Source organism: Nipponia nippon, unplaced genomic scaffold (assembly GCF_047370975.1).
Source record: "Nipponia nippon isolate SJK-2023a ecotype South Korea unplaced genomic scaffold, ASM4737097v1 scaffold_9, whole genome shotgun sequence".
In the NCBI taxonomy this organism is placed as follows: Eukaryota; Metazoa; Chordata; class Aves; order Pelecaniformes; family Threskiornithidae; genus Nipponia; species Nipponia nippon.
In genome coordinates, this window is record NW_028262413.1 from 30,864,623 (window position 1) to 30,886,183 (window position 21,561).

Below are 21,561 nucleotides of genomic sequence, written 5' to 3' on the forward strand. Positions count from 1 at the left end.
GGGGAGAACTCCTCTTTGATACTTGAGTCTTTCCATTTCAGTTGGTACAATAATGGGCTTTTGAATTAAAGGTTTGTTAAAGCTTGTATCTATTTCAGAGTATTGACAGCCAAAGCAGACTCGCTAAGCCAAAATTTATATGTTTATCCAAGCCTGTTAAAATCAGAATTTGTGTTGACTGTACTAATGTCTAAGCTTTAACACCACTTTTATATACAAGACTGCTATTTGAATTTTCAGTGAAGTAAATTTCTTTACAATATGCCTTTGAGTTATGATTTATAACTGGATTCATATAAATAAATGCTTTCAGCCAAATGCTGTTGAACTAATTCCATTTTGAAGTCATTAATTATATTTCGCTCATTGAAAAAAGGAAAGGGAAAGGCATCAGCTAACCCTATATAAAAGTGACAACAATTGTTTTGTGAAAAGGCTTTTGGGCCTCTTAAGCTATGAAGAGCGAGTGGTTTGTAGGGTTGTTTGTTTTTTTTAATCAAAGAAGTGTGAACAGAAGCTAGATAATGCATTGCTATACTGCAAAGACAATTCATTTTGAACAGGCATTAATACACTTAATGCTTTTTGCTTTTATCATGTTAAGGTCTTTGGCTTTGCAGTAAGATCTGGCTATGCAGTGAGCCCCTACTAGTTTGTGCAGAAAAAAAAATTCCTTGTTTTTTGATAGTAAATCCATTAACTCTTGTCAGATTGGTAAATTTTCAAGGTAAATTTCTTCTGATGTATGTTCAATTGAATAATTGGTGTGCTACATTCAAACAACTTACTGTAAAAAAGAGCTTTTGACTTCTTATAAAACATATATTGTGGGCAGCTTACAGTAAAGTGCTAACCGATCATCAAAACTAAAATCTAGATGTAACCAAAACAGTGGATTTTAATGCAGTTTTTGTGAGCCTGCTCATTCACTTTATTAATAGGATTCATTTTTGTCTTTTCAGGAGTTTCAGAGAGAAAATAATAAACCTAAATATTGCTGATTGCAGTTTCCCAAAGACGGATTGGGAAATAAGTGGTGTATATATTTTTAGACTGGAGAGTGGTACTTCTGCCATCTTTATCCTTCCATTTTGGCTGTTCCATTTAGGTGGATGTAAAAATTTTCCTGCTTGGAATTCACATCGCCCTGGGATCGTATAGGCTGCACGCAGAACTGTCATCTCACTGAAGTGCTGTGTAATTGCCTGATCTTCTCTCCTTTGCTGTCTAGTTTCTCATTTCTTCTCCTTCATGTTAACGTTCTTCATCTCTAATTCACTTTCTTGTGTTCTTCTTTCACCCTCTTTTGAAAGCAAACTGCCAGTGCCTTATTTAATCTCTTTATCAGTGTAGTAAGGGGTAACAACACAACTATATGTTTTAGGCCCTTTATAGCCAGCTGTTTCAGATCATCATGAAAGAATGAAAGATAGAGCCCTCTAGGACACCTCTGTGCTTTACCTTTCTAACACTGCACGCTCAGTTCTTCAAGAGATCTTTGTTCCTTCAGTAGCCTTCTGGAATAGTTCCAAGCGCACCAGAGGGTCATGACAACTGGAAGAAACCATCTTTCCAGATGGGCTTTAATTGTCTTTCCATCTACCAAAATTCACGTCTGGTCTCTAAAGCCATGCTCTCTGCCCCCCACCCCCGAAACATTTCTGATTTTGTTACCACCTTTTGGCAGTCTGTGCCAGGGACACCAGCAGATGCTCATTGGCATGTTCAGGAAACGTAATTTGTTCTTGCTTGTTGTTTTACTTGGAGAGAAACTGCTGCTCTCAGATTCGCAGTGTTGGAGCAGAGAGATGTTTAATTTTGTATCATGAGCTCCCTGAACATATACAAACTGTTCTGGTTACCAGTGTGATTAATAATATATCAACCACAGGCTAGATTTTAAGAAGGTGTCGATGAAACCTCTGCCTTGCTCGTAGATTGCTTAGTAAATTCGAGTTTATTAAAATGAACTAGCATGAAGCAAGAAAGCTGTATGGAATTACTCTTAAACAAGTTGTTTTACAAAACACAGCCGTCATCGTCTAAATCGCATATGAGGTATACAAAACCAGAATTACAGTGAAGTGAGCCGGTCAACAAGTTTTGTAACTAAATAGTAGGGAGCAAGGAAAACGCAAAAGAACATACAATTTTGTATTTCCATTAAAGATCCTTGGAACCGGGGACCATCTTTTTATCTGCATTTATACATAGCATTTTTTGTGCACATGAGGTCCTCATCTAAAAGTATGGTTCCTCAGCTCTACTGTAGTGACAGTGGTCAACAAGCTGTCTATCTGTCCTTCCCTTTTATTTAAGTGATTTTCAAAACTGCTAACTTTATCTTCCCGAGGAGAACCTAATGGTGATATGTTTGTTAACACAGGTAGCCAGTAGACATTATTTCTTGCATATCATGTTGCTTAGAACGGTGGTCTCCAAACTTCTTTGATCACACACCCTGATCATTAAAAAAATAGATAAACTTGAGCATGCACCTCCAATGTATGTATATTTATTTATAAATTATATACATGTACTACTGTAGTAGTGTTATGTACATTATAAAACATTCACAAAAATAGAAATTAAAAAAGAATGAGATAGAGATGATGATTTTTGAGGTCCGTGTGCTAGAAGCATGGATGCACTGGACTGTGTGTAGTAAGGTGTACCTTTATATTCACTACCTAACTCTTCCTGTAAGAGTGAATGGAAATTCAGGTGGGGGAGTTCCCATGGGTGGCTAGTGGGCTACAAAATCACTACATCTAATAAAATCTACTAGATAAATCGGTTGACTGGGAATGTCTTGAACAGTTTCGGAAGATGTTATTTCCAATTTTCATGAATTTGTTGCAGTTTCTTGACAAACTACTGACTCGTGATAACATGTATTTTCTACTCATCCATGAGAAGCATAATTCATATTGGAAAATGCTTTCTTTTTTAAATTATGCACTTTATAGTGTGTTTCCATCTTCTGCCCTCTGCCGTCCCTTCGCCCAGCTCTGGCTTTTGGAAACAGATGGATATAGCTGATTCTCAGCTATCATTTAAAAATATTCCTGGTGTTTTTACTCATGGACATAGCTTGGCAATATATCGTAATTCCATGCATCTAACCCATGGCTTATCTAGTTTCTGAAACAAAGGAATCTCCAGGTTTGATTCAGAAACTACCTGTGGGTGATAGCAGGGAAAGCGTATCCTGCGGACTGCATCATTCCTTTGTGCTTCCTTGCCCTTCTAATGGCTTCATCATTTCTCTCCCTCACAGAACTGCCCTGTGAAATGCCTATGCCGCCAGGCAGCTCATATTTAGCTATCCTGTCTTTCATGATTCAAAGCTGTATCGGAAGTCGAAGCGTGAATATAGCTTCTCTTTCAATGCTTATTAAAGCTAAAAGGAGCATCTGCTTGCACAGTGATTACACTATATGGAAATGTGTTTCTTTGTCACTAGCTGGTATGTGAAACCCGAGCGGGCTGCTTACAGAAACCTGTCACAGTTTTTTATGCTTGATCACTGCTTCCCCAGGTCTTCGCTGCTAATCAAGTGTGTGTTTCAATTCAAACAATTCTTTGGCCTCTCTCCCCTTCCTTCCATTTCTCAGCTTCCAAGACCTCCAAGAGAAGCTTTGCCGTGAACTGTTGAATCCATTTGCTACCTGACACAGAGTTAACTGGTTTTGTATTGGCATCTTGCTTCAGTTGAATGTGGTGATTATGGAGTGCTTCAGTCTATTGTCTTTTACACCTGAAATTATCGAAGATAAACCAAACCCCCAAATAGAAATGCTCTGACTTATTTGTTAAAAATCTTATGACTTTCTGTGTCCATATGTATGCTTGCTTCTTTCTTGTTTTGTACTTCTTTTTATTAAATACTCGAGGGTTGGTAATGCTGTGAAGTAGAACGGTGAAACAAGTATTAATTGCGGTATGAATGTTGTCTAGAATCTCATCCTTGTTTTACTTGAAAATAATACTCAATTGTCTTGGCTCTGCTGGAACAAAGACAAGACCTAAGGGATGTGCATTTGTTTGGCTGCAACTTTATTAACACATTTGGGAACAGTGCCCAGCAATAAATCATATAGTGTGCGTCATTGCTTATTCCTTGATCGTTCCTACCTCTTAGGGAGAGCTGCTGTCAGCCTTCCCCTTCCCAGCCTGGCACCCTCCTATTTCAGGGCCACCACAGCTTTCTTGTGTATTAGGGCTAGGTGGAAGTTGGTGAAAGGGGAGGGTCGTGCCAGATGGTAGGAGCCACAACTGCTTTTTTCACAGCTTTCTCAGAGAATCACTGCTGGCCTTGCTTGGTTTATTTTTCCTCTCTGGCAATGTGAAAAACCGTGGGAATGTATTTAAGACGGGTACCACCTAGGAGTGGCAAGCCCTGTACCTTCCCACTGCTCTTCGTGGGTAACACCTAATTCTGGAGGATTGCTGACATCAGATAAGGGGCTAGTAATCCTTTGTTTGCATAGGCTCCATTAAACTCCTCTCTTCAGTTTTGGGAAGACTTTAAGTTTTAAGGGCAAAGATTAAAATTACAGCCCAGTTTGGTAATGCTTGTTTTCCAGCTCCTCTTGCTTGGGCACTCACACACATGAGACATCTGTCTGCCCTGTTATTCTGGATTATGACTGTAGTTTCTGCCCGGAATAGGTATTTGGCTCTTTTCTGCTGCCTCCACTTGCAATGTAAAAGTATATTGGTCAAAAAATTCCCCATCGTTAAGCTCACTGAGACAAGTGCAAAATAGCTGAATGGTTTGAAAGGTTAGTATTGTTGCCTTGCTGGGAGGATTCAGAGCTGCATCGTCACTAGCAAAATACTACTTTAGTGCCCTAATAGTGTATATTCCAAAAATGGGTAGTCTCATTTAGCAGTGGCATGTCTAGTTTCTTATAGCAAGGAGCACTTCTCCCCGCTCCGACATAAAAAAGTGATTCCAAATACTTAAAAGTTGCAGTATTGTAATGGTTGTATTTCCTCTGAGGTAACTTACGTTCTTTTCTGTGTAAGGATGGTAAACTACACTCGATGGGACTAAGATGTAAGCAGGCTGCAACTCCACTAAAGCGTAGGGATGGCAAAGTCCCAGCCGTAGGACTGTACGAAGGCATGAGGGAAGCCCTGGTCACGTTTCAGCTCCGTATTGTCTACTCTGGGACGGAAGTGTGAAGGAGCAGGCAGGCCCTCCTCCCTTATGTAACACTGTGCACAACGTGGAGTTGAATATATGTTTTAGAAAAGTAATGGTGTTGATTAGTTGGTCATGAAATCATAGGCAATTTATTGTTTTAAATAAACTTAATAACAATTTTTATGCATGCTGATTTTGAATGTCATTAATGTTGCAACAGAGCTTTTGATGGATTAATTACATCACCTGTGAGCAAACACAAGACAAACAAAGGTAAAGTTCACCTGAGCTTTGACTGAGAAACTCAAAAATTATAGTTTGTTACCTGTCTTCTGAGGATTGTCATCAGCTGCTCTTACTGCTCAGATATTTGCCTTACAGTGAGATGGTAATGTTGTTACATTTGAAATGAAGCAATTGAATTCACTGGTGCACAGCAACAGTGACAAATCCATTTTCCAGTACTGGATTATGGTCTTAAAATCAAAGGCAAAAATTATTATTTAGTACCTGTAATCAGTAAGCTGCTATGTTTCAAAGAAAACTAGAAATATTTGGTATGTGGGCTAGGCGGTAACTTAGGACAGAAGTTCAGCTGTTGTTTGAAAGCATATTTCATCTCCTACTTGTACAGTCACTTTTCACTGGCTCCTGAAAACCGTAGTTGCAGAGTTAGTAAAAACTGTCTTGTTTGTGTCTTTCAGTATTGACTGTTTGAATTGATGTGTATTTGAAAATGAGATGAGCTTAAAAGGTTTGATACTTTTAGCTTAAGTAGATCATGTGATAGTGAAGTAGATCTGTCAAGTTATATCTTATACCGTATAAAGAAAAGGGGGAAAAAAAAAAAGCTAAGAGTCATGGTTTAGTCTCTCTCTTTTGTCAGTGTAGGCAGAACATGGATTAGTAATGTTCAATCCTCTTTCTAGTCTGTTTCTGGTCATCCTAGTATGAAAACTGTGTTTTCATTTGTTTTATACTTGAGTTTTGTGCTTAGATATTGTACTGGTGTATGAAAACTAGAAAACTAAGTTATTTGTGGACTACATTTCATGTTCTAAGAACAAGCCAGGTAGTAGGCACTGTATAAACACAGGAAAAATAGATTCTCTACCTTGTTGAGCTTACACCTGAAAATATATGATATTGTAAGTGTATATTTGTGGAAAACAGGGTGTCCAATGTTAAACTCTTTGTTCCAAGCTTACTAAACGTGTCAGAATTTCTCCGGTAAAATTTTGTCAACATTGCACATACAAATTGTGCTGAAAACTGATGGTGGCATTTCATTCCAAATAAAACTAAATGTAGGAGATGCCCTACATTGTATGAAATCCTTACAATATGTTACCAAGAAGTACATATTCTTAAAAAATAGCTTTGTGGAATTCAGTAAACTTGGCTTTCTGGAATTGCATGCAGATTCTATCATCACTTCTGGAATGCGCTCTTTCTCTGGGCCAGGGTTGCCAGACAGAGCCCTCTGACAATCTCTTTATCTATAGGGTTGTCTATAATGTTAATTAGTGAAGTCTTTGAAAAACCAGCTTCCACAAGTTAATTTATGCATAAAACATGACTGAGGGATGTGTTTTACCTGTTTCACAAGTAGGGGACTGAAGTATAGCTTAGGAGACTTGGCTTGGGCCACACAAGAAGCCTGTGTCATAGCCAGGAATCAACAGATTCACATTTCATTGCCGAACCACAAGACTTCAGAAAATAAAAAGTTGAACAAAAGCAGATGCAACTCTGAGAATTTGAGTCTTGGGTACAATTTAGAGAGTGCTTAACTCTCTGCCCATAAAACTGGAAGGATCTGCTTTGGAAGGCCAATAATGCTTATGCATTCCTAGCAATTTAATTGCAAACTGCCAGACTGCCTGCAGAGATTTCAGCCTGCCTTGTATCTCGGTGGTCTTCAGTGCAAATCCAGATAGTGCAGGATTTTCACTTTCTACTGACACTTTTTTCTTTTTTAACCCACTGATACAACCTCGTAATAATGATTATTTAGGGCTGATCCCCTGGCACAGAGGACCAAGGAAAGGGAATTTCAGTGTTATCCCTTTCCAGGGATTTTTAGAATGGTCAGCCCAATGTCTCAAAATCATAAGGGAAGAGCCAAAATCCTGAGGTTGCTGTTTCAACTTTAAAGCTTTCTTTGGTGCATTCTTATTTTCTTTGTGTTTGTTTTTTTTAGTAGGTGCTCTCTAATCTAGCAAGGACATAATAAGCTCTTGAGACATAATAAGCTCAATAAGACTTGAAACACTATTTACCTATTTAAGTATTTACATGGCTTCTATTCCTATTGATGTATCCAAGCACAGTACAGTATTTAATGGATCCTCACAGACAGGAAGCCTCCAATCCTAATGTTCTACAGGTATAAACTGAATTACAGAAAGGCATGTGCCCAGCTCCATGAAGCTATTTAATCATTTAACTCCTGGTTTGTTTTTTTTTTTTTTTTTTCCAGTGGGACCTACACATCTTAGAGAAGTTAGATGTGCACATAACTGTGATAGTTATGTGACTTGCCCTGGCTCACACACACAATCCTTGTGACAGCACAGAGACTTGAAGTCAGGTCTTCTCAGTCCCGCAGTAGCAATCCTGCATTAGCCTGAGAGGAAGAAATGTTTCCTGTATTCCTCTGAAAGAAGGCAGGAAAATTCAGGCTAGAGGGAAAGGACAGGTTTTAACTGTGAGGGAAGCAAGCTGTTGGAACTTCTTTTAGAATTGGGGTGCGTTTTCTATCGCTTGATGGCTCTATGTGCGTAATAATGGCATGTTAAAGACAAGTGCCTTCTAGTATCGCTGGTGCATCATACAAAACCCACTGGGTGATATTCCGTCATTTCTATCACAGAGAAGCTGAGATTTGATTATAACATTACCTGCCACCCTTATGTTTCTGTAAACTTTTCCTTAAACTGACCCCATCATTCTGATTTTAGAAGCAGTGTGTTCACAGAATTTCTTTCCGTCCTAATCCTATAATATTTTGTATCATGCAGTTGTATCTCTTCTGGTCAGAAATTTTGGAATTGGGAATATGAGGAAGGGGAATGGGATACAGTCTATCCCTAAATGTTGTACTGCTAAATTAACACATTGGTCAACTATCCTTCCACAGTGCAATTATTTTTGCACATACAGAAGACACCTCCCTGTAAATTCCTTGTGACATAAGGTTTCTGACTAAAATTAGGTCATAGCTATTTAATTGTTCAGGTGTCCACCCACGAGGGAGCTACAGAGAGCTCTTTCAATTCCTTGCAATCAAGTAAGTAGCAGCTACTCTCATTTATCCTCTAAGGAAATAGTCTACCAAAAATAATACGTTGATTCCTTAGCCCCGCCCTGTCACTAGTCACTCCGCTCTTGTAGGTACGTACTGACTTGGCCCTCGGCACCAGAGTGTCCAAGTACCTCAGTCGTTAATTTTCAACTTACAACACTTTGGTGATGTAAGAAAGTGTTGTCCTCATTTCACAGCTGAGGAATTGACACATCAAATAAGTGACTTGCTTAAAGTTCCACAGCAATACTGGACATAGAAACCAATGACTTACTCATAGACTATTCTGTTTCTTGGAAAACCAGCCCTGTGTTCCTTGTCCTTCTGCATGCTACCCCAGATCTCCTCTCACCGATTTAGCAGACTAACAGTTTAGTCCTGTCAGTATTTTAACCTCCCATAAGCTGGCATTGCCAAACAAACGCACCCCTCCCTTGTGCGAGCGCAAGCAGCATCTCTGCAGTCACGTGGAGAATTCAGTCAGGAAACTGTTTCAGGTTAAAGTTAATCCCCCAAAGAACAGTTTCAACCGGCGTTGTTCCCTCATTTGGCTCTCGCAGTGCAGCTGCAGGGGCACCAGGAGAAGGCGGGGGGGGCGCGGGCAGCTCTGTTTAATGACTGGAGATTTCTGCTGGCTCAAGTGCTTGTGGAGTTAGTGGGGTCGAGTTCTGTACTCTCCTTTCCTTGCTGGGCATGTAAACAAAATCAAAACCTTAACCAAAAATCAGTTCTAATTTCTTCTTTCTTTCCAGTGTAGATTGCATGCTTTGAATTTTCCCCATGTCTGTAAAGCCCACCCAGAGCATGGTGATGGGGCAGCTGAGCAGTCCAGACTGCAGGGGAAGCTCTGGATGAGTTCTTACTGTGGTGACATTTTAGACCTTCCCTGCGTGGCAAGTTTTTCTTGTGTGACGGCTATCATTAAAAATGCTTGACTGTATATAAGCTTTTTCTGTTCGAAATTAAACTATTTCTGAGGAGTTGCAAATGCAACCAGAGAAGAGCACTATTACCAGGATAAGTACGTTTATAAAGGGAATCACTTAATTTAAGTGTTGCAGCTTAATGCCACATCCCACCTTGTAGCACTTTGACCTACGTGAGCCCACATTACTTTGCCTTTCTGCCTTGAGTGGTTCTGTAGAAAACAAGACAAATTGAAACTGCGTGCATGTCTTCTAGTCTTTAGCTGGAATATTATCTCCAGTCATACATATGGGGAGAACCCCCTGTTTTGCTGATCCCTGTCTTTAAAGTGGCACTCGGAGAGCTTCCAAATTGCTGTGCTGAGATGTGCTTTCAGCTTTCAAAACAGAGTACGTATTGAATCCTGCTGCTTCAGTTGAAGGACTGCAACACAGGAGAACCTGTAAGTGTGGAATGATGCCCTCATCCTGACTACATCAGAGGTCCAGAAGACTTTAAGTAGGGACCTTGGCATGCTAATAACTTGGTTGTTGATGACTGAGGCAGGAAGAAGGGTGCCAATGTCATTTAAAAGGAGACTGAAAGAAGGAGTTCGCGTACGTAAGAAATTGCTACAGAAGAGAACAAAACATTTTCTTTAACAATTGCTGTTAATGTTTTTTTTTTGCACGGGGATGATATGTTTTCACCTGAACTGCCCTATGACCCCCTGAAAACCTTTTTCACTGTCTTTGTGGCTCAACCCTGTCCCCCCACTTTTCTGCTTTTTTGTCTTCTGGCTGGAGCATGAGGCCTCGCTGGGAGAGTGAGAGGGTGTTGCAGATGGTCCTCAGTGCCATAAACTTCTGTTGCAGAAAAACTCTGGCCTATGTCAGCTGCAGCCACAGTCCCTGTTCCAACCCGGCCATCTCAGAAGCCTCAAAAGAACCGTGTGTGGGATTGTTGTATTGGGTTTTGTGTTCAGGCCTTGCTCAAAGGCTTGAGATTGGGACATAAATCAGTTTGGTTTCCCTCCTCCACTGAATACAGATCATAACATTACAGCACAGCCACTTTGTGTAGTAGGAACCTAACAAAAACCAGATTTTAACATAGTCACTAGTTCCTTTGAAGGAGGCAGTGTTAGCAATTATGATCTAGACTAGACATTGGTAAGAACTTACCAAATAATTACAGGCTTCCTAAAGTAGTATAGTATGAGTAATTGCAGGTTTAAAAATGCTATTATGAGGAGTAGTTTATACCGAAACTTCATCCTGCTCTTTGAAACCAGAATCCATAACTCTCATCATGCCACAGCAAATGCTTGTCCTTCCCCACAGAAGAATGTAGACTTGCTTTATTGTACAGCAAACGTTCTGTGGTACATTATTTAAATTAGCATATAATAGAAACCTAATTGCCCACTAGGGCCCAGAGCTTTAGCTGGTGGAGATCAATGTGCTTCCACTGAAGTCAGTGTAGCAATGTTGATTTTCACCCCTTGAGGATCTAGCTCAGCAGCTTGTTTCTATTCCAGGCATTGTTAAAGGAGATAGTGTGTTTAGAATATTAAACCGTGGCATTGTCAGAGATAGTCAACTCAATTTATGTGCAAGTGAAGAGAAATAAAGCAGTAAAACCATTATTTTTATCTGAGGATTTCAATTTAGATCGTCGATTATTCATATTGACTGATCTGGTACAACAGGGAAATCATGAGCGTGGGGTCATCTTGTTGTGGTTTTAATTTCCTACGTCTGTAGTTATCTAATCCTCTCAGTGTGAGCAAGCATGATTAGTATTTATTCCTATTCTGTGTGCCAGTGCCCTGGGCCAGGTTCTGTGCTAAATCCAAAGTGACTCTCCTACTTAATTGGCATTAACTTCTGCTGCAATAACATAAATAAAAACTTGTACTTTCTGTGTAAAGCACCCGCAACACCCCCAAACAGATTTCTTCTACATGGATGTTCTGCCCTGATGTTAAGGCTTGTGATATATGTTTGCATTTTTTTATTTGGATTGGAACTTTTTCTAGCAATGTGTTCCAAATAATACTTTGGGAAACACAGATTTGGAAAGAATCTGGCTGCTTGTTAACCATTGAGACGCTACCAGGAACGTTGTTACAGCTGTACTCCTGGTTAATAGATTGCTACAGTAAGAACAACAGCTGTTTCTCTCTGGAGAGTCAAGTACCAAAACGAACAATAATTCTTCACTTTGTCAAATGGTTTTTACAATCATTTGGAATGCTTGCTTGGAGAAGCTTATTTTGCTTACAAATGCTCCATTCAGGAACAGGGAAACTTCAGGGCTGAGCTGAGCCAACAGTTCTTTGTGGAGTTTGTTTCCTCTCCTTTTGCTGCCATTATTCTCAGAAGACCTCTGGCTGCTCCCCCACTTATCTCTGCTTCCATTTGTCCCCTGGGAGCCTTGGATAATGAAAGTTATGCTGCAAGTATTCTTCTGAGGGTAGGAATGGGGAAGTTCTAGTGAAACATTATGGGTCTTTATTAAGGACAGTATAGTAACTGACTGTGTGCATGAGCCTTTTAAAATAGTACACCGTTAAAACGGTAGGAATTTGGAGTTGCCTGGCATTCGTTCTTGTCTATTTTCTGATGTGTGCAGAACACAAGCATAGAAAAAACCATCAGCATGAATGATGGGTAAAGACTGTCTTGAAAGGGTTGAGAGATTATGTTTGTCATTCTCGGTAAGTTATTGTGTAGCGTCATTCAGCGCTGGTTACAAGGTTTTCTCGTCCTGACAAAGTGGTGAAGCTCATTAAATGGTTTGGATTGTCTCTGGATAAAATGATTACAATAATACAGGTGCAGTTTCTATTATTTTCTTCTAACTTTTACCAAGCCTTCTTTATTTGAGGAAACACAAATCCAATACATTCACTACTTGCCAGCTTCTGCCTTTTTGGGTGATTTGGCCTTTAGAACCTAGTGTTAACCATGTGAAGCAAGTCAGGTTTTTTCCTTTTAATCTGTCAAATGCATTTAGCAGCAGTTGACTCAGTCATTTTATTCTGTAATCTCCTGTTCATACTCGTGTTCTACCAAATACGTGTATTCTGCCTGGTTCTGTGGGACATAAGATTGCGTTCTCCTTATCATACTTTCAGACTTGTTTGAAAAAGGTGTCAGTATTCTGTGTTGGGGTTTTTTGGTGGTCATTTTTCAATTTTGTGAGTTTTATAAACAAAAGTAATAAAGTATTAAGGCATTCATATAAAAGTTGATGATAAGTCAGCACATCATCAAGTTCCTTTGTTTTCAGTACTGGGTTTTTCAGCTTCAAGGGGGGGGGGGGTGTCACTTAAAAACATGGGGACACACTGAACATGTGTGGCCAGAGACATACGTAACGAGTCATCCCATGTTGAGGTAAGAAAGCCATTTTAGAGCCGAGTGCCTGAGACCAGCATTGTCTTATCTCCATTGCAAAGATAATAAACATTTAAATTCAATAAATTTAATAAACATTAAAATTTTGGTCTGATGGGCAAATGGCACAACACCAAACATGATAGCTTTTCTTTTTCCCGAGTGGTAAATTGTGGTAGATAATTCATGATGCAAACCGCTGTTATTTCTAGAGTATGTGAGCCTCTGATGGCAGAGCAGATTTTCTTACTTCTGTAGGTTAGATGAAAAGCTGAACGACTTTGAGAGCAGCAAAATATGCCAGTAGCTACACTGCAGTAGATCAGCTGATACTTCTTTGCTTGTATCATTTTACTCCCCAGTGTGGTCAGAGTGGTACAGGTCTTATGCATCGTGCTTTTTGCCTTTTTGTTGGGAAGAAGCAGAATTGCAAAGATAATGGGGGAAGGCACTGGAGCATTCATGGCAATAATTTCTAAGAGTTGGAGATAAATAAGCAGGCAAAGTTGAAGACTTATCTAGGTGGGGATATTAGCATTTTGAATACTCTCTGCACAGATGCAGTTATCACTTAATTGACTTTACCTTAGGGAACACTAGAAAATCCCTTCGTAGCTGTAAAGGAAAACTTCTGCACATAGTCTGTAATGACACTGTTCTGCTGTACAAGAAACCGAGGCTGTTTTACTACTGATGTCACAACGGGGAGGGAGAAAGCCTGCCTCGGATCGGCTGCTTCACAAGCTAGGTTCTGACAGCATCTTGCCCTTCCTTTACATGTATTCTCGAGATTACCTTATTAGCTTGAATCACAGTTGTCACCTCGCCTCTCTCTTGATACAAGGAGAGAAAGTCACCAGCAAGCTGAGGGAGTGGGGCCTATGGTCTCCAGAGGCTGATTGCTCCCAGGCTGGTCCCTTCCCCAGAAGGGCAGTGGCTCCTATAGCTGCAGTTTCAGCACAAGGCCCAGCTCAACACCCACAAGATCAAGTTGCAGCAGTTGGTCTGTAGGTCTGTCTGCCATGCACACCGATCCTTCTGAGAGCCTGCTCAGCTGCCCTTTCTGTGAGTTTCGAAGCCAGCGGGGAATTCTGCGTTTAGGGCTGCAGTGATTTGTGCTACAGGTGGGATTGTAGTTGGCTGCTCCCCTGAGAGGCACGCGGGATGTGCAGCATGCCCGTTTACCTGCTGCACCCAAAGCTCCCAGCTGCTGGGCTGTCCCGCCTGTGCAGTCTGCCCGCAGCGCGGGAGGCATGACTCCTTGATCAGATGGAGAGGGCAGGGATGTAGCCACTTTTTTTCCTGTCCCATTCTCTGTGTCATCTGTGGAGGTGAAGGAGCAGTGTAGGAGTGAGGAGAAGACCAATTTGTTCATTTTGTTTCTGAATTTGCTTTCCAGTCTTCTGTCAGAAACAAAGAGGGTTGTTTTGAATTTTACAGGATTTTTGTGGAAAAAGAAGTGATTGTATAATATTTAGAGAGGCTGCAGTCAGACCTGTCATTTGCCTTATTTTGCAAAGAGCGGTCTGATCTCTTGCGAACAATACTGTGCCTATATGAATCCAGAGAGTGAATTCTCACCCAGTCCGTTACTAGACTGAGATGGGTGTTTGGTGTCTGAAGACCTTTGGCTTCTCACCCTGCTGATTTGCTGAAGATGGCCACTATTGTTGGAGTTGTGCAGCTGGTGTTATTGACACCCTCAACTCAATGAGGTCTTTTCCTATAGAATAGTTACTTGGTTTGCTTGTAGTCATTATTTTAAAATTTGCTATCTAAGCATGTTAGGGTTTTATTGGTATTATTCCTTCAACAGCAATCTTGGTTACTCCAGGCATTGTTTAAAAGCTTATTTTTTTGCATTTCTTGAAGAGAGATTTGGCTTAGAGCAAAATCAGTAAGGGGAAAAGAATTAGGAAATCAAACCCTTCCTTTCCCTTTCGAACCTCTCGGTTTTCCAACCTCAAATAAGTACGTGAAAGGGGTTTAACAACTTTAAATTGGATTTTGGAATGTCAGATGACTCTAATAGCCTTTGTACACAAATAACAACAGAAGAGCTGATTATTGTTTCTGGGCTCTACGGTGCACTTATGTAATCATTAATCTTGGCACTTCTTTATCTCCAGCAGATTAGGAGGCCACTGTCATTTTGAAGACTGCCATTAAGTAGACTTTGTTAGTGTTTAAATATGTGAAGCTTAACTTTAAGCTTCCTTAATGTATGCAGTGGAGGTATCCTGCACGTAGAGCAGTGCAGTAGAGCTGTTGTAGTAAGTTTCAGTGCTTATATCTGCTGCCACAGTCTGACCTCAGACGTGGTTTTATGTACAATGTTTGTTAATCGGCATCTGAAGACACTTGGGAAGCTTTTTAAGCGTAAAGCATTAATATATCTGTTTGAAACAGCACGCAAACTTGCTTTATCTACTACCTTTCAGTTGGTTTAATCACTGAGAGGCAGGAAATTAAATGCTATGAAATGAATAGGCAAAAGAAAGGATTTTAATGAAGGTTGTACCACCTAATCTAATTGTGGCAAAGGAAGAGCTTTTGCTAGACCTTTTTCTTTTCACAAGCTTGTAACTTTCTAAAACATTTTTGTGGGCAACTACTTTTTTTTTTTTATGATCCTCGTCATGAAATGAAGATGGTTTTCAAATACTGAATGTAGTATATACAGACATCATGAGGATATAAAGAAGCACAGAAACAGAGCTGAGTCCAGGGAGATGGTGTGGACATGGGTGGTGGGGGACAACACTGTAATACACGGTTTGAAGAACAAGTTGGGAAAAAAATCCTTTCTCTTGGCAGGAGTGTTTTTGAGACTGATAGACTGATGGTGGTTTTATTTTGCTGTAAGCCAGAGCCTATAAAATTTCCATCTCCTCTAATATCATCCTGCGTGTTCTCCCTCCTGGTGCAGCTCCTGGGGACAGGTCACAGCATTTTCCTCCTGTGCCCTTCTACAAGAGAACATCTGAGGGAGGAGAAAAATGCATGCCCGACTGCAGAGGGGCAGAGCTGGCCACACTCCCGTGGCTTCCCCCTGGTCCCCGGCCAGCCGGCCGGCCCCAGCCTGCTTCATAAAGATGAAGGACTGTTGTGTAACTTTATGCAAGTCAATAAAGTACTGCCAAGATTACAAAGAAAGAAGTTCCATCACCATGAAACCGGAGTGATGCAGTCAATGGTCAAGAGAAGGGGAAGGGAGTCAGCTTGAAGTAAGACAGAAATGCCTTTTAAAGCCCGTTTTAGGCGATGGGAGGCTCTGATACAAAAGCTGCAGGTAGGTAAAAATAGTCATTAGCAAGAAGCATGTGTGGCCGTACTTAGTGCAGTGTGTGCAGGTGTCTGTTTCTATAGACCTATGTGGTAGCAGGGTCTGCCGAGTGTGCATACAACCTGTCCAGGTTGTCTTGAGCAAATGGTCAGTGTGTGGGGGAGTGTGTAAATCTCCTCCTTGAAGCAGTATAATTTGGTGTTCAGAGAAGTTGTACAGATGTTAGGGAAGAGCGATGGCAAAATTGTACTCTGCATCAGTCTTTCACTGTCCAGGCTGTCTTCTAGGCAGTTGTTGCAGAAGTGATGTAGGTTCCCTCTTGATCCCACATATACGCTAATATTGCTCCCTCTGAGATGTGGCAGGGGCTGAAACAAGCATCTTTCTTGGAGAGGAAAACATAGTTATTTGTTCAGCAGAGATTTGACCCTGTATCACAAAAAAAGGCTATAAGCTTTTGATAATGTCTGTACTTTCTAGTGTCTTCAGTATGTATCAGGAAATATATAGAATCATAGAATGTCCTGAGTTGGAAGGGACCCACAAGGATCATCGAGTCCAACTCCTGTCCCTGCATAGGACAACCCCAAAATTCACACCGTATGTCTGAGGGCGTTGTCCAAACGCTTCTTAAACGTTGTCAGGCTTGGCGCTGTGACTACCTCCCAGGGGAGCTTGCTCCAGTGCTCCGCCACCCTTTGGGTGCAGAACCTTTTCCTAATGTCCAACCTAAACCTCCCCTGGCATATCTTCCTGCTGTTCCCTTGAGTCCTATCATTGGTCATCAGAGAGAAGAGATCAGCGCCTGCCCCTCTTCCTTCCCTTGCGAGGAAGATGTAGACTGCGATGAGCTCGGTTGTATCAGCTGTAAATCATTGATTGGTTTTGGAGTTCAGTGATATTTTCTTTTAAATGGAGGAAATGTAGGTGTAATTAATCTATTTTGTGCTGCCCCCTTCAAAACCTAGGGGAGTAGCTGAAGCTACGTTGGCTAAGGATGTGGCTTCCTCCAGAGTGGCCCTCAGTTTTATCAATCCTCTAATGACCTCCAAAGAGGACTCGTGAAGAGGAGCTGTGACAAAACAATACATATAGACTAGAAACAGTGGCAACAGAAAGCATCCTTGGATAAAAAGGTGACCCTGGGTCAGCTAGAAAGATGCAGGATACAGACTTCAGAAGAACCTCTTCTGTGAGGTGTGAGGGAATCTGGTTGTGGTTTGCTTCTAATAGCCGTATGTCGCAGAAGGAGTTACAGAATTCATGCTCAGTATTGACTGCCACGTGAATCCAGAAAGGAGGTGTTGGAGGGAGTTAAAAATGAGCGAGTGCAGCTAAAAGGCGTTTTACTGTTTAGAGTTCTGAAGTTGGTTTTGGTTGTTATTGTTCATCTCTTAGATGAATCATCTGAAAATGAAAATTTAAAGTAGACATTTAGAGCACACCTTTGTGAGAAAATAGTGATTCTTCTTGGCACACAGCATCAAAGGAAGCCTTTTTAATGACATCAAATTCATGTACAGCCCAAAAGAAAAAGAAAATACCTTAAAAATGCAGATGTAGTCACTTCAGAATGATGGAGTTTCTAGTCTGAGTGAAATACTTCCCCCACCCCCCCACCCCCGCAACCTTTTCTTCTAGAAGTAAATTCAGGTTTTGAGTGGTTTTTCATCAAAGTGCAGTTCTCTTGTAAGGAAGTGGCTCCTGCACCAGCCATGTTTGCCTGGCCTTAACTTAATCATATGAAGTCCCATGTCTCATTACACACAGTGATACATCTTGCAATTTCTGCAGAGGCCAAACCCTTAATAAAATTTGTGCAGCCTGGCAAAATGGCAGGACGAAGCTGAATCATGACAAACACTTTGTTTAAAGGGTTAAAACACTTAAAGTTTAAACACTTACCTTATTGGTCCCCCCCCTGCTTTGTTACCTCTTCTGCATTCGTTCCATATTCCTTTTTCCAAGCTGACTGTTGCTGTCTCTGGGGAACTAACTATTAAAGTGGAACTTGACTTGGCCGAATAGTAAGTATAAAGGAATGTGTGCATTGTGGTAGAGAACATGTGGTGGTGATGAGTTGCTAATCAGAGACAACCTTCTAGGTAGCGGTAGCAGGAATTATTAATGCTTGATCTGAAAGCTATGTGCATATGAGTAGAAGGAATGAAATTGCAGGGTTATCCATGGTTAGCTGGTGCTGTAGTCTGACCTAATGTCCCTCTAACGATTCAGGAGCCTTGTCACCCTGTAATGAATTTCGCTGAAATTGTTAATAATCTTGACACTGTGTTGCAAGCGATTGGGTTTCCCAGGTGGTTTTTTTTTTAATCTAGTAACTGTAGGTGTCATTTGATTTGTGCTAGTATATAGCCTAATGAGACCATTGAACTGAGATGTAATTTTGCAAATGCATAGTACAAATGTAAGTAGCTTCTTAACAAAATGGAATGACTGCAGTTTCTAAGGAAAGGAAGTCTAAAGACTCTCTAAAAGGAAGTCTAAGACTCTCTAAATACCCTCTTGCCACTGTTCTAAAACGCTAGTAAAAGATCCTTCCTCGATGAATGCTAGTGTAAGTTAACCAGCAACTAAGTTACTCTCATAATCCTGCATACAGTAACTATACGCTTTGTAATAGGGACTAAAATGATTGTCTTCAAAGCATTGATCATTTAAGACTGTTTGCAACCTATTAAAAATCATTCAAGTAAAGGTTGTTGTGCTGCGATACTTCCAGGTGACTTCCTAAAGTGGTGCTTAAAATTGACGAGTGGTTGGTAAATTCTTCTTTATTTTCCTACGGCAAGCAAACAAACAGAAATGTTGAGATGCTCTCCTAAGCCAGTACATTTCATTAGGGACAAGAAGGTGGCAGGGCAGTGTTGGAGTTAAATTCCAGAAGTCCAGGTCCAAGACTTGAGAGTAGGAAATTTTGTATAAAATGGGGGCTCTGTGCATTAATCTGTGGAGCAAATGTCAGAGGTGATTTAGATTTTTCACTCCAAAATGCTACATTATTAAAAGACTTCCTTTATTGAAGTCAAGTCTTTATTAGTTTCTTTCAGAAAATGGGGAAATTGGACAGAAGTACAAATACATTTAAGCTTTTCCGTACAGGTTTCTTTTTGGTGGGAGGGGAGAGAATGCATTTAGTATTGTCCAGCTAGCTCCAGCAAATAAATGTGCTCCAAATTATGTTCTCCTACAAATTTAATTTTCTGTTTTCCTCTCCATTAATACTACAAAATGGAAAACCAGCATACAGACACCACGAAGGAGAAATTGATATAGATTAGCTTTTCCCAATGTAAGAGAAAATAAGTTGCAAAGACTACGAGAAACCTCAGTGTGACTGAGTGTATCAGGGCCCTTTCGCTGCCTCAAGGTGCACATGCGTCTTGGCCTACCAGCTACCTTCTTTTTTTTTTTTTTTTTTTTTTATTTGACAGCCAATATGCATTGGTTTGTACTAGCAGCACAGCAGCGTGGTGTAGATTGTATCATAGTAGAACTGCGCTTATGGCCCTGCTGCAGGTGTTCTCTTCACAAATGCCCAAGGTTAGCGGTTATCTGTAGGAAGAAATTAGGGATGTCAAAACCTGAGTGACCTCTAGAATCCCATAAAAACATACAGTGTGAACTGACATAAACACTAGCTTGCTGCTTACTGAATAAATGCAGTAGCAAATCAGAGCAGAAAAAGTCAGCGCTGGCAGTTACTGTGGTAATAGCTCATGCCTAGCAATGTTTTGCAGCTGTGTAATTAAACCTGTAAGCTCTGTTTCTAAAAGTTAAAAAAGGAAACTAACAAAATTCAGACAACTAGCAGTCCTATTGTATAGTTTTGTGGCAACTTTTATCTAAGCAATGCAAAATGCTGGAAATTTGTTTGTCTGGAGGTCTGCTAACTGGTTTCCTGCGTCGTAAGACCAAGCCCCAGGATCTGGCAGTAAGTACCAGTCACCTAAGATAGCTGTAGATAGAGGTAGGGATAAAGAACGATTATCCTAATTACATAGATAGAAAAAATGAGACACCAGCTAGCATCCCCATTCACACAGCAAATCGGCACTAGAATGAGGATTATAGTATCTATTTCTTGACATGCAGTTCAGGACTTTGATTAAAACTATATTACATTAAAGAGAGTCACATGATTGCAGTGTCAGTGTGTTTTCTTTTCTTGTGAAAAACTTTCTCTGAATTGCTTTATTTAACAAGAATCACGTTTAGCCTAGTCATCAAATTAATCATACTCCAAACTGTGTTAATCGTAGCCAATGTAACTACTGTTAATTTTCAGCCAGAGAAGACAAGAGGAATAAAATGGTTAAATGTTCATTCATAAGAAGCTGAGCCACTAAGAAAGAAAGTGAGAAGTCAAAATATTATGGGAAAAAAATGGCATTTTATGAAAATTTGGAAGTCTCTTCTGGCCATGTTGAAATAATCAGACTAGTCTTCAAATGCTTTGGTTTTGAAATGCATAGGACGTTGCATAGCAACACTTTTCCCTTCCTTCTTTCCCCGTTCTGGTTCTGTCCCACTAAGTTTGGTTACTGTGTCTTGTTACTTGCCTGTGTGTTGTGTCTAGTGAATAAATCTTCTCCTCCACTATAAAAAGATAGAATTTGTATTCAGAGGTGGTGCTTTGTTTTTTCTTGGTTTTGTCTTCTCCTCAAAAGAGTTAGTATCATTATTCTCTATCTTGCTGCAGTGTCTTGGTGTATATTTCAGCCATCTTCATCATTTGTGTTTGATTTAAGTTCATGAAAGTAGTAACAAAGCTGGAGCTTTCAGAACTCCCTAGACTTCACAAACTGGGAAGATGTTAGCTGTAAGCCCTGGGAAGTAACGAGAGATTGATTCTCCAAAGAACTACTTTTCTGTGCTCCTGGACAACTGAACACATCTGGATGCGGCAGTCCTGATTATTTTGAGCCTAGGCTTGTAGTTCAGTGGTTTGATACTATAGTTTGGTCTGTGGTATGGTTTTGTAATGTGACCTGAGTCCCAAGCTAGAGTTGTCTCTACCTGTCATTCCTTCAACAAGGAAAATCAAATCATCTAGTTTTCAGCTGCAAACTAGATTGCTGGTCTTTTTTACGTAAAAGTACAAGGAAAAATATGTCTTCAGTTGCTTGGTGATAAAAATGTTGAGATAACGATTTGCATTGCTGGGTCAAAAAAGAATGAGAATATTTCTGGATGGATAAAGCCAAGACAGTGGAGAGATATAAGACTCTTCTACAGAAGGAAAATAAAAATCACTTAGTGTTGCACACATGACTGAGAGGGAGCAAACATCATCTCTCTGTGTTCCTCGGAGAACCCTAAATTGGTTTTTAGCTTGTTTGTGCTCCTAAACACTTGCAGAAGTCCTAGACTGTTTGTGTTGGGATTTCTTTTTGTTTTAATTTTTCTTTATAAGAATTAGGAATATTATGTTGGTCTATTATGCTTTTCCAGCAATTTTCTATTTGAATATAACATTAAAAAT

At 40.3% G+C, this 21,561-nt stretch overlaps 1 protein-coding gene and 1 long non-coding RNA gene across 3 annotated transcripts in view; one reads left to right on the plus strand and one right to left on the minus strand.

Moving 5' to 3' along the window:
• Positions 1-21,561, plus strand: part of RORA (RAR related orphan receptor A) — a 391,671-nt gene that overhangs the window by 331,838 nt on the left and 38,272 nt on the right. The window lies entirely within an intron of this gene.
• Positions 18,794-21,561, minus strand: part of LOC148050253 (uncharacterized) — a 43,618-nt gene continuing 40,850 nt past the window's right edge. The window contains exon 5 of the long non-coding RNA XR_015701255.1: positions 18,794-19,631. This is a non-coding gene — a long non-coding RNA (uncharacterized LOC148050253). The remainder of the gene's footprint in view (positions 19,632-21,561) is intronic.